This window comes from Sturnira hondurensis, unplaced genomic scaffold (assembly GCF_014824575.4).
Source record: "Sturnira hondurensis isolate 20B ecotype Veracruz unplaced genomic scaffold, ASM1482457v3 Scaffold0017284, whole genome shotgun sequence".
Taxonomy (NCBI): domain Eukaryota; kingdom Metazoa; phylum Chordata; class Mammalia; order Chiroptera; family Phyllostomidae; genus Sturnira; species Sturnira hondurensis.
Window position 1 is genome coordinate 788,186 of NW_028089915.1, and position 13,370 is coordinate 801,555.

Consider the following 13,370-nt stretch of genomic DNA (forward strand, 5'->3'; position numbering starts at 1 on the left):
AACCCCAGCTTCCTTTCCTTCAATGTTGGTTCCCTGTGGATTTTTCTTTATTTCACTTAGCATAACCTCCATTTCTTCCTGTATGCTTTTGCCATACTCGAGTTCTCTGGACATCCTATTACCATTGTTTTGAACTCTGCATCTGTTAGGTTGGGTATCTCCATTTCATTTCATTCTTTTTCTGGGTTTTGTTATGTTCTTTCTTTGGGGCCATATTTTTTGTCTCCTCAATTTGGCAGCCACCCTGTGTTTCTTTCTGTGTATTAGATCTGCTTTGACTCCCTGTCTCAGCTCACCTGTGAAGTTGTATGAGACAGAGCCTTAGGTATTCACCAGAGTGGGGCAACTTGCTTCACCATTTTGTGGCTCTGCATGTGGAGGAAGGGTCAGAGAGTGGACAATGCTGCTGACTACCTACTAGAGGCTTATTGAACACCTTCCCTGCTTCCAATCACTTCATCCACTTCTTGTACGCAACTGATGTCCCTCTAGCTGTTGCCCTGGTGTTGGTTACCAGAATAGGTAAGTTTGTGTATATTCTAGGACCATGTGGGCCCTTTAAACACACTCATCTGAGAGACTGACATCTTCTTCCACTGCCCCAATTGCCACTGGTTTTTACAGCCAGAAGTTATGTAGCTTTATCTTCCCAGTGCTGGAACCCTGGGGGCTGCACTGTCTGCCCCAGGGCTGAGATTGCTTACTCCCCAGGTATCCTTCCCAATTTTTATCCACCACACATGAATGTGGGACCACCCATTTCACCTGCCACTACTACTACCTCGCTGCAGCTATCACACCACATTCTCTCTGCCCCAGCTCCCTGTCTCCACTCCTCCTACATATCTGGATGAATATGGCTTCTTTAAATCCTTAGTTGTCAAACTTCCATACAGTTTAGTTTTCTGGCAATTATGGCAATTTTTTTTAAATTGGTTTTGTTTTAAAATTATAAGACTAAGCCCTGGCTGGTGTGGCTCAGTGGATTGAGCACTGACCTATAAACAGAAAGGAAGTCGGTTTTTGTATTTTTTTGTTTTGAGGTTGGTTGTGATTCTTCTTATAGTTGTGCAAGGTGGCAAAACATGTCTACCTATGCCTCCATCTTGGCTGATAATAGAGGATTTACATTCTAACCTTGAAATTATGGCTTACTAGTTCTATGCCCTTAAACAAATGTTTTCATACTTTTGAGCCTCATCTGTGCGATGGGAGTGATTAGACCTGTGTATCTGCATCAAAAGATGTTTATGAGGTTCAAGTAAAAACATTTAGCAATAAATAATGATTATTTTTATTCTAAAGAGTAGATCAGATGTTCTTACTCTTCAGATCAAACTTAACTATGGTTTAAGATTATTTCTTTTCCCCCAGAAGAATCTCTCATTTCCTGGGCAAAAGAGGGAAAACTATTGAATACCTACTATATGCCAGATACCCATAGACAGATATGAACTCTGGGGAAAGGGCTAAGTCTATATCTTCTCATATTCCCAGAACCTGTACCCAGAAAACACACTCAGTAGATATCTGATGACTCAGTGGTGTAACCAATCCTCATGACTTTATGAGGTCAGTATTTTTTCCCCAGGTTTCAGATAAGGAAACTGAAGCTCAGAAATGTTAAGTACAAGCATGACATCATGCAGTGAGTATGATGGATCTAGGGATCCAAATCCAAGTCTTAGTGACTCTCAATCATGGCTTTATCTATTATGTCAAACTTCTTCATTCTCTTGTATTGTCACCTTCCCATTTTATAAAGCAGACGCATCTCCACTCCCCTGAACTGACCTCTACTCATTCTAGGATATATAATCTTTTCAACCTTCTAAAGGTCCACTAGGACAGACCCTCCCCATTTTGAGATACTCTGCCACTGCTATCATATATCCCTCAGAGTGGACATTTGGTTCCCTAGAACACATACCTTTAACTCTTAGAAAAGACCTTGGAACTTAAGAATAATAGTTCTCAAACTTTAGCACAGATCAGAATCACTTGGAGGGCTTGTTAAAACAGATTGCTGGGCTCTACTCCCAGAGTTTCTGATTCAGTAGGTCCAGGGTGGGGCCAGAGAATTTGCATCTCTAAGAAGCCCCTGGGTGATACTGATGCTGCTAATCTGAGGACCACAACTTGAAAACCTTCATTATTCAGTCTAGACTTCATTATTCCCAGAACAAATCTATTTTCTACTATGGAATTTCCCTCAATTTCCAGAGGGACCTTTTCCCCAAATAGACCTCTTCTATTCCCTGAGATTGATCCTTTTCTTTCTCTAGGATCCTACCCAATTTCCTCCCACCACCAAGACAAAGCCTCCATCAGGGCAGGTTCCCTAGACCCAGACAGGTAAGGGTGGATGATAATTGGTTTAAGGAGAGCAAGACAGAAGCAGAAAATTCCCATCTTAGTACTAGGAACTAATCTAACAGACACAGTCTGCTCTGGGCAAGTATTTGTGAAAGAAGCAGTTGGTAAGATTTATGGACCTATGGGAAACAAAAGCTGGTAGGGTCCTATGGGAGCTGGGAAGGAATTGTACTGGGTACCTTGGAATTGATTCAGTTCCACTGGCACCATGCCAGATCCTCATACACCATGCCTGCCTTGCCCACTGTGACAGTCTCTCATCTTGGGACAAAATAATTTGAATGTATTTGTCAATGGCAGGACCCTCTGTTGCCCACTTAGAGACATGCAGCCAGGACTGGGACTGAGGTTAGATGAAGGAGCCTGGAGGAACCCTCTTCCTCAGAGACAGACAGTAAAGCTGGGCACGGGCACCTGAGACCAGGCAGTAGAGGAGTCCCTACTAATTAGAAACCCTGCTGTTGCTTTTTTAAAAATCGGTATTGTGGGACTTCCCCCAAGATGGAGGCATAGGTGGAAACACTGTGCCTTCTCCCACAACCAAGTTTGAATACAACAAAGGTTTAGTAAACAAAGACGCAGCCAAAGAACAGAAAACTGAACTATACGGAAGTCCAACAACAACGAACCCTTCAACCGGGACTGGTAAGAGGGGCAGAGCCAGCAGCGGAGCAGGGTCGGGCAGGAAGGATCCCTTGACCCAGGCAACCCAGGTGCACAGGCAGCCGGGGTAGCATCGAGGATCCAGTGAGGGTGCAGGACAGGCTGACAGTGGTTTCACATTCTCGTGTGCAGATAAACCAGCAAAGGAGTGAGCAGTGAGATGGACCGCGTTGGCCTCAGAGGTGGGAGGAGGCAGACGGGACTGCCATTGATTTCCTTTGACCCTGGCCCCACATTCAGCGTCACAACCCAGCGACTGAGTTGCCCCACCCTGGTGAACACCTAGGGCTCCGCTCCTCATACGTAGCAGGCGCATACAGACCAAAACATTATGGCTCAAGAAGAACTCAAAGCCCCAGAGCCAATAACTCTAAGCGACCAAGAAATAGTGAACCTCTCAGATGCACAGTTCAAAACACTGGTGATCAGGATGCCCACAGAACGGGTTGATTATAGTCACAAATTAGAGGGACATATGAAGGCTAAACTAATTGAAATGAAGGGAAATGCACAGGAAACCAAGAGTGATGGAAAGGAAACTGGGACTCAAATGGAGTGGACCAGAAGGAAGAACAAAACATCCAACCAGAAAAGAATAAAGAAACAAGAATTCAAAAAAATGAGGAGAGGCTTAGGAACCTCCAGGACATCTTTAAACATTCCAACATCCAAATTATGGGGATACCAGAAGGGGAAGAGGAAGAGCCACGAGTGGAAAACTTATTTGAACAAATAATAAAGGAGAACTTCCCCAGTCTGGCAAAGGAAATAGACTTCCAGAAAATCCAGGAAGCTCAGAGAGTGCCAAAGAAGTTGGACCCAAGAAGCAACACACCAAGGCACATCATAATTACATTAGCCAAGACTAAAATGAAGGAGAGAATCCTAGAAGCAGCAAGAGAGAAGGGGACAGTCACCTACAAAGGAGTTCCCATCAGACTGTCAGCGAATTTCTCAAAAGAGACCTTACAGGCAGGAAAGGGCTGGAAAGAAGTATTCCAAGTCATGAAATCCAAAGACCTACAGCCAAGATTGCTTTATCCAGCAAAGCTTTCATTTAGAATGGAAGGACAGATAAAGTGCTTCTCAGATAAGGTCAAATTCAAGGAGTTCATCATCACCAAGCCCTTATTATATGAAATGTTAAAGGAATTTATCTAAGAAAAAGAAGATGAAAAATATGAACAGTGAAAGGACAGCAAACTCACAGTTACTAACAACCACACCTAAAACAAAAGCAAACCAAGAGGACAGCTAGATCGGGAGCAGAACCATAGAAATGAAGAACACATGGAGCGTTAGCAACAGGGGAGTGGGAGGAGGAGGAGGGGGGAGAAGGTACAGAAAACAGCATAGACAGTACGTAGAAAATAGATAGGGGGGAGGGCAAGAATAGTAGGGGAAATATAGAATCTAAAGAACTTGAGACACGTGGTCATACACTAAGGGGGGGGAATGGTGGGGGAGGGATGTGCAGGGTGGAGGAGAATGAAGGGGGGGATAGAACAACAAGTGTAATGGTATAATCAATAAAATATATTTAAAAATTGGTATTGTTTTAAAATTTTAAGACTATGCCCTGGCTGGTATGGATCAGTGGATTGAGTGCTGGTCTGTCAACCAAAGGGAAGCTGGTTTGACTCCCAGTCAGGGTGCATGCCTGGATTTCAGACCAGATCCCTAGTTGGTAGCTTGTGAGAGGCAACACACCGCTTGATATATCTCTCGCATGTTGATGTTTTTCTCTCATTTTCCCTCCCTTCCCCTCTCTCTAAAAGTAAACAAATAAAATCTTTTAAAAAATGAATAAAATACAATTATAAGAATATAACATAATCAAGCAATATCAAAGTGTATTTTAGTATATGTGCTGCTGAAGCAAGCACTCAAAGTGTATTTTAAAATTTATTTCTCCATCTCTTTCCTGCTATATGGTGCCATTTTCTTTTTTTAAAGACTTTATTTATTTATTTTTTAGAGAGAGGATAAGGAAGTAAGAGAGGGAAACATCACTCTGAGAGAAACATCAATTGATTGCTTCTCACATGCCCCCAACTGGGGACCTGGCCTACAACCCAGGCATGTGCCCTGGCTGGGAAGTCGTACAGTGACCTTTAGTTTTGCAGGTTGGCACTCAATCCACTGAGCCACATCAGCCAGGGCTGCCATTTTCTTTGAATAAGTGAGGTGTTCTCCAAACCTCAGAATGCCAAGGGTCTATGCCCAACAGCCTCTCTTTTTCCTTGTGATTCCACCTACTTCCCTCCTCCCAGTCTCAGTTTGCTACCACCTTCTTTTCCCTAGAATGTGAATTCCCACCAATCCCCTTGACCATATCATTTCCATGGAATCAGCCTCAGACCAGGTATTTGCCCAGCTTTGCTCTGCGGTCTATTCCCCTGCTCCTAATACAGGGCCCACTCCATTGTAGGGTGAGGCAGAAAGGCCTTTACTGGTAGGTGTTAAAAATGCCCATTTCCCTTCTACTCCAATGACCTCTGTCTCCACGCAGCAATCCACCTCCCTATGGACATAGTTTGAACTCCATTTAAAAATGTCCTTTCTAAAATGGAAAGGGAACCAACCATATGGGAAAATGTATGTGCCAATGATACCTTGGACAATGGTTTGATCTCCAAAACATATGAAGAACTCAACAGCTCCACACTGGAAGACACACAATCCATTAAAAAATGGGGAAAGGACCTGAACAGACACTTCTCTGAGGAGAAAAAACAGAGGGCCCACAGACATATGAAAAAAATGCTCAATATCACTAGACATTAGAGAGATGCAAATTAAAACCACAGTGAGATACCACTTCACACCAATCAGAATGGCCATCATTTATAAATCAACAAACAAGTGCTGGTGAGGTTGTGGAGAAATGGGAAGTCTAGTACACTTTTGGTGGGAATGCAGACTGGTGCAGCTGCTGTGGAAAACAGTATGGAATTTCCTCAAAAAGCTAAAGGTGGAACAGCCTTTCGATCCAGCAATACCACTGCTGGGACTATACCCTAAAAATTCTGCATCACCAATTCAAAAGAACCTATGCACCCAAATGTTCACAGTAGTGTTATTCACAATAGCCAAGTGGTGGAAACAGTGTAAGCTCCCATCAGTAAATGATTGGATCAAAAAACTGTGCTTCATTTACACAATGGAATACCATGAAGCAGAAAGAAAGAACTCCTACCTTTCATGACAGCATGGATGGAACTGGAGAGCTTTATGATAAGTGAAATAAGCCATGCAGTGAAAAACAAACACCATGTGATCTCACCTATAAGTGGAACCTAATTGACAAAACAAACAAATGAGCAAAATAGAACTAGAGACTTGGAAATAAAGAACAAGCTGACAGTGACCAGAGGGGAGGAGGAGTGGGGTAATGGGGGAAAGAAGGGGAAGGGGCAAGCAAAGGAACATAAATGGAGGACTCTCGAGCAGATAATGGGTAAGGGGGGGATTGACTATGGAAGTGCGGGGAATGAGGTAGCGATGAGCAATGGGGGAAAAGGGTGGGACAACTGTAACCAAACAATACTTTTTAAAAAGTAAAAAAATTTAAAATGTCTTTTGTGACCACAACCTTTCCCTCCTGCCCTCCAGTCTTCAGAAGCATCACTGGAACCTTCAGTGCTCTGATTCTAACTACTATCTTCCAGTCTCCCAAGGCCTCCAGTCCAACCTGAATCTCATGATTGTTCTCCAGCTGCTCTAATTACCCTGTTCCTTGGCCCTAAGTAATCCATGTCCTGGCTCTCAGGCCACAGTTGTGGATCAACCCTGTGGTCCACCAACCCAATGGTCTGTCTTCTGCTCTTGCTCCAGAGGTGGTGGTATCTGCTACAAAAGTGTCTGGTTGTGCCTGATCTTGATCTTCAATGTCATCTGGGCTGTCAGGTCACCTATCTCACTCCAATATCTATTAATGGCATTTTAAAAATTTGACAGATCTCTTTTAAAATATTTTATTTATTTACTTACTTATTTGTTTGTTTGTTTATTTATTTATTTTTATAGCAAGGGAAGGGAGAGAGAAAGAAAGAAAGGGAGAGAAACACTGATGTGTGCTTGCCTCTCACATGTCCCCAACTGAAGTCCTGGAATGCAACCCAGGCAGGTGTCCTGACTAGGAATCGAACCAGTAACCCTTTGGTTCACAGGCTGGCACTCAATCCACTGATCCACACCAGCCAGGGCAAAACTTGACAATTCTTATAAATCTTCTTAATCCAATAAATTGCCCCTCAATAACCTTATATTCTACTTCATCAAGGAAATAGAGACCAGTAGGCATGAAATCACCTTAATGCCTGACTTTCTACACACTAAATCCTCATCCACTCTCATCCATCTCTCCTTCCCTCTAGTAAAAGGGGTCTCTATTCCTTTCCAAGTTACATGTACCTATCTGTTCTCCACATTCCTTGTCCAGTCAGAAAGTTCAAGCTATTTAGAATGGTATGGCATTTTCACTCTCCCACAACCTTCCCTGTCAGCCTCAACTCCCTCTGGTACTGTACATGAAATGGGTATGCTCCTCATTCCCAAAGTACACCATGGGATTCCAGATCTTGACCAAAATTCATTCATCCACTTACCATCCATTGAGCACCTATGTTCACTAGGTCATAATCTTACAGAAATTTTATTCCCCATACCCATTCCCTTTTCTCATTTCAGACAATCATTTCTTTTATATCCACTCAGCAATTCTGCACTCTGAGGTTGTGGACTTGCCCCAAGTCACAGAAAAGAAGCATTATCTTCCACACTTATGGGCCACCTGCATTCTCTTTCTATTCCTACTCCTTGAAGAAAGACAAGGTGTCTCGATTTTTAAATGTCTGATCTGACTCACGGTCTGACTCCCAATGAAACTTAGTTAAACTAAGGCACTCAAATTAGTATTGTTACCTTCCTCTCTCCAGTGGTCTGTCCCACCTACCACCAGCCTCATATCCTTCAACAGGTCTGTGGCTGCTTGGACTAAATAACCCCTCACTCCTGGTCCAGTACTATCTAATCCATGCATGCTGACCCCAGGATTCCCTCCTCCTAGAGAACTGGAATCACATGTTAGCAGACCAGAATCTCACAGTCCAAACAGAGTTGGTGTGGGCATAACTGATGAGACTGATAGGGAAGGCCCTCTTCATAGGGTGTAGGCCTAAGCCTGAAGGCATTGCTCAACCAATGAATGGATAGCACCAGTAATGGTCGAATATTGACTCAAGGGGCAGCTCAAGTCAATACTAAGAGCATAAGTAAAACAAAGGCACCAAAATTAAAAGAAAAATTAAGATCAGATTTTGATATACATTTTGATATATTTATTTTTAGAGAGAAACATCAATTGACTGCCTTTTGCCCCAACAGGGGACCAAACCCACAACCCAGGCATGTGCCCTGACCAGGAATAGAACCAGTGACCTTTCACTTTGCAGGATTATGCTCAACCAAACCACACTGGTCAGGGTAAAAAATATTTTTAAAAGAATAATCATGTTTGACTCCCTTGTTTCATATTTCCAGTTTTGAGTCATATATGGATGAGGCACCACAGTCTTTTTAGGGCTTATAGCCTTTAAAATCTTCATCTGGTCTTGGTTAGAAGGAAGATCTTCAGTGAATTGGCTTTGGGGTCTCTCTTTGGCCTTGTTCTATTCAACCTCTTAACCTACCACTTGGAAACAGCTGTCAAGCTGAAGAAGGCAAAATTTTTTAAATTATTTATTTTTTAAAATATATTTTATTGATTATGCCATTACAGTTGTCCCATTTCCCCCCTTCATTCCCCTCCACCCTGCACACCCCTCCTCCACCATTCCCCCCTTTCGTTCATGTCCATGTGTCACAAGTTCTTTAGATTCTCTATTTCCCATAGTATTCCTGCCCTCCCCCCTATTTTCTACCTACTGTCTATGCTACTTATTCTCTGCACCTTCTCCCCCCTTCTCCTCCTCCCACACCCGTTGCTAACACTCCATGTGATCTCCATTTCTATGTTTCCACTCCCAATCCAGCTGTCCTCTTAGTTTGCTTTTGTTTTAGGTGTGGTTGTTAATAACTGTGAGTTTGCTGTCCTTTCACTGTTTGTATTTTTTATCTTCTTTTTCTTATATAAATCCCTTTAACATTTTATATAATAAGGGCTTCATGATGATGAACTCCTTGAATTTGACCTTATCTGAGAAACACTTTATCTGCCCTTCCATTCTAAATGAAACCTTTCCTGGATAGAGCAATCTTGGATATAGGTCTTTGGATTTCATGACTTGGAATACTTCTTTCCAGCCCTTTCTTGCCTGTAAGGTCTCTTTTGAGAAATCAGCTGACAGTCTGATGGGAACTCCTTTGTAGGTGACTGTCCCCTTCTCTCTTGCTGCTTCTAGGATTCTCTCCTTCATTTTAGTCTTGGCTAATGTAATTATGATGTGCCTTGGTGTGTTGCTTCTTGGGTCCAACTTCTTTGGGACTCTCTGAGCTTCCTGGATTTCCTGGAAGTCTATTTCCTTTGCCAGACTAGGGAAATTCTCCTTTATTATTTGTTCAAATAAGTTTTCCACTCGTAGCTGTTCTTCTTCCCCTTCTGGTACCCCTATAATTCAGATGTTGGAATGTTTAAAGATGTCCTGGAGGTTCCTAAGCCTCTCCTCATTTTTTTTGCATTCTTGTTTCTTTATTCTTTTCTGGTTGGATGTTTTGTTCTTCCTTCTGGTCCACTCCCTTGATTTGAGTCCCAGTTTCCTTTCCATCACTGTTGGCTTCCTGTGCATTTCCCTTCATTTCAATCAGTTTAGCCTTCATATGTCCCTCTAATTTGTGGCTAAAGTCAACCAATTCTGTGAGCATCCTCATCACCAGTGTTTTGAACTGTGCATCTGAAAGGCTGGCTATTTCTTGGTCACTTAGACTTACAGGCTGTGGGGCTTTGAGCTGTTCTTGAGTCATAATGTTTGGTCTGTTTGCACCTGTTATGTTTGAGGGGGCGGAGGCTTAGGTGTTCCTCAGGGCTGGGCGACCCAGTTGCTGGATTTTGACACTGTATGTGGGGGTGGGGTCAGAGAGGGGGAAAAATGGCACTTTGCTCCACTCTGCTCTCTCTCCGATCTCTGTCCCCTCTGTGGCTTCTCACAAGCAAATTGGTCCCCTCTGGTGTGGACCTGGATGTGTGGACCCGTGTACTCTCCAGGTCCCCGTAGGTCTCTCCAATGAACTCTCTGTGAGCCTGGGAGCCTCTCCCAGCCCCTCGACCCTGAGAGTCTTTCCAGTTGGTGCTTTCAGGCTCTAATTCCCGTCGCTTGGGCCCTAGCCTACAAGGTCTCATTGTTCTCTCCTTCTCTTGGTTTATCTGCCTGCAAGTGTGACCAGTCAGCCAGCTGCCCATTGCCACCTCACGCTTGGGATCCACCAACCACCTCTGCCTCCACTCCTGGGTCGGTAGGACTGAATGGTGTTTCCAGCCTGACCCCGCCCCGAACTGCCTCTGCCCCTTACCGGTCTGGCTGAGTGGCTCGTTGTTGTCAGACTTCCGTACAGTTCAATTTTCAGTTTTGGCTGCGTTTTTGTTCCTAAAACAGCTGTCTTTACATTTAGTCGTCGGAGTGGGCACAGTGTTTCCACCTACGCCTCCATCTTGGCCAGTGAACAAGGCAAAATTTAACAGTGACAAACATGAGGGCCTATTAGGTCCAAAGTGACAACTACACACATATTACAAAGTGAAGGAGCATGGATTGGGCAATAGCAAAACATGGAAAATTTAGGGGTTCCAGAGGACAGTGATTCACAGTAAGTTTAGAAGATGGTGTAACCACCAAAAACATAGGCCCAGAGGAGGCGGCGGTGAGGAAGGAACCCCAAATTACATGACAGGAGGCACAGATAAAACAGGGTATTCAGCCGAAAAGCGCCTCAGTTGTCCTGGTGAGGGGATAGGAATTAAATTCATTTAGTAGAGGGACAGGGTATGGAGGCAAATTTAGTACAGGATCCTAGAGCCTAGAAATGTAGTGGCTTTGCTTGTGAAAACTTTCAATTCCTGTAGTCTCTCTTTCATGTTGCCATTTCATGAAGGGGTTATTGAAGACACAAAGCAGACATCAACATTGTTTTATTTATTTTTTATTTCATTGCTGAAACCTGAAAATCCTTATTTTTTGCCTGAATTCCAGCAGCAGCACTCTAACTTGTCTCTGCTTGCAGTCTCACTCTTCCCATTTATTGGATTGGCCAAAGTTTTAGTTTTTTTTCCCATAGGATGGCTCTAGTAGTGTTTAGCTGTCTTTAACTTCATTAGACACAATTTTGTTACTGTATTCTGACAGCTGTCATATCAAGGTGCATTTAAAAAATAAAAATTGGCCCTGGCTGGTGTGGCTCAGTGGATTGAGCATGGGCCTGGGCACTGAAGGATCGTGGTTCGATTACTGGTTGGGGTGCATGCCTGGGTTGTGGGCCAGTTCCCGCCAGGGGACCACGGGAAACAACCATGCATTGGTGTTTCTCTCATTCTCTCCTTCTCATCTTCCCTTCCCCTCAAAAGACAAATAAATAAAATCTTTAAAAATATATAAATAAAAAAATAAAAATAAATTGGTGAGTTTTTGTGCAGCCATTTTGATATTGCAGATGGAAGAAAATAACATTTTCGGCCTATTGTGCTTTATTATTTTAAGAAAGGTAAAAACAACTGAAATGCAAAAAAAAAAAAAAAAGATTTGTGCAGTATATGGAGAAGATGCTGTGTCTGATTGAACATGGAAAAAGTGCTTTGTCAAGTTTCTTGGTACTACTGACATTTTAGCCAAATAATTCTTTGTTGTGGGGCTGTCTTACACATTAGACGTTTAGCAGCACCCCTTGTCTCTACACACTACAAGTCAATGGCAGGACATAGCCAACATACTCAAAATACTCAAATCAAGTAAATAAAGTTACTGGTGAAAATGAAAAACGTGTCATTTATTTTATGGAAAAAAACTAAACAGACTTTCGGGCAAACCCAATGTATTCCCCATCATTACCAGAAATCACTACTCTAAAACTTCACATGGTTCTTTTGGGTGGTCCTGCCTTCCTTTCCGGTCCTCTCTCCATGGCCTGCTGTCCTCTTTGCTACGAACCATAAAGTACCCCTTTAGGTTTGTTTACAGACCTAGTTTCTTCCACCAGTCATAACGTGCCCACCTCTTTGGAATGGTAGCTCTAATCACTTCCTTGATAAATCCTTTCCTGATCCCTAGCCCACATAATACTGTCTACTCGTATTTTGAGTAGAAACAATAATAATTGTTTCTTTTATTGTTTTTATTCATTTTAGAGAGTGAGAAACATCAATTTGTTGTTCCACTTATTTATGCATTCACTGATTGATTCTTGTATTGAACCTGCTACCTTGTTTTATCAGGGCCACACTCCAAGCTACCCAGCCAGGGCTATTTCAAGCCTTTTAAATAAACCCTGATAGGCTTCTATCATTCTACTTATTCAGATCTTTCCTTGCCTCTGTACTGCAAGTAACTCCAGAGCAAGTCCTGGTTCTATTCATCCTAGCACCTGTCACAGTGCCTGGACCACAGCAGGAACTCAGTGAACAGCTGATGGAATGAAGAGTATTTTCTTTGTAAATTTCCTTCTGCAATGGGCACAGTTTTTGTTATAAAAACTAAACCTGGGTCTTTTTAAAAGGCCCAGAAATGAGAGCTACCTGAGAATATTTTCTTGACCTCTCCAGAGCAGCAGAGACCCTAAGAATGGACACAGGTTACTGTGAAGTGGTGGGACAGACCCAATTCTTATTTTGGAGGGTTTCAAACTCTTTTTGAGAATTTAATGAAAACCAGACCCTTTCCCCAGGAAAATGCACTCTCACTTATAATTTTCTACCTTGGTTCCTTGACCCCAAGTACCTACCAGTATCTAGGGCATCCAAATCCACCTTCCACTGCCAGTTTCCTTCCTAGTCCCACAGGTAAAGCACCCCCTACCACAGAGGCACTAGGTTCTAATCAGAATTCAGAGAGTGTAGGCAAGGTCTGGTGCTGTATTTTCCTGGTTAGCCCCACTCGTCCATTCTAGAGTGCTGCTAAAGCAAACTCATGACCTATGCCTAAGACCTCCAGGGAGATGGTAGATGCTGAAAAGAAATGAAGGTTTCACTAAAGGAGGGGAAGGTGAGCAGGAAACAAGACAGTTAAAAAACAGAAAACAACCCTAGCCACTAAAAGAGGTACAAGCCTAATTATTCAGTTCTCTTCTGGGTGGCTATATTTCATTACATAGTTAACAGCCACCAAACATAAGGAAGAAGAAATGAG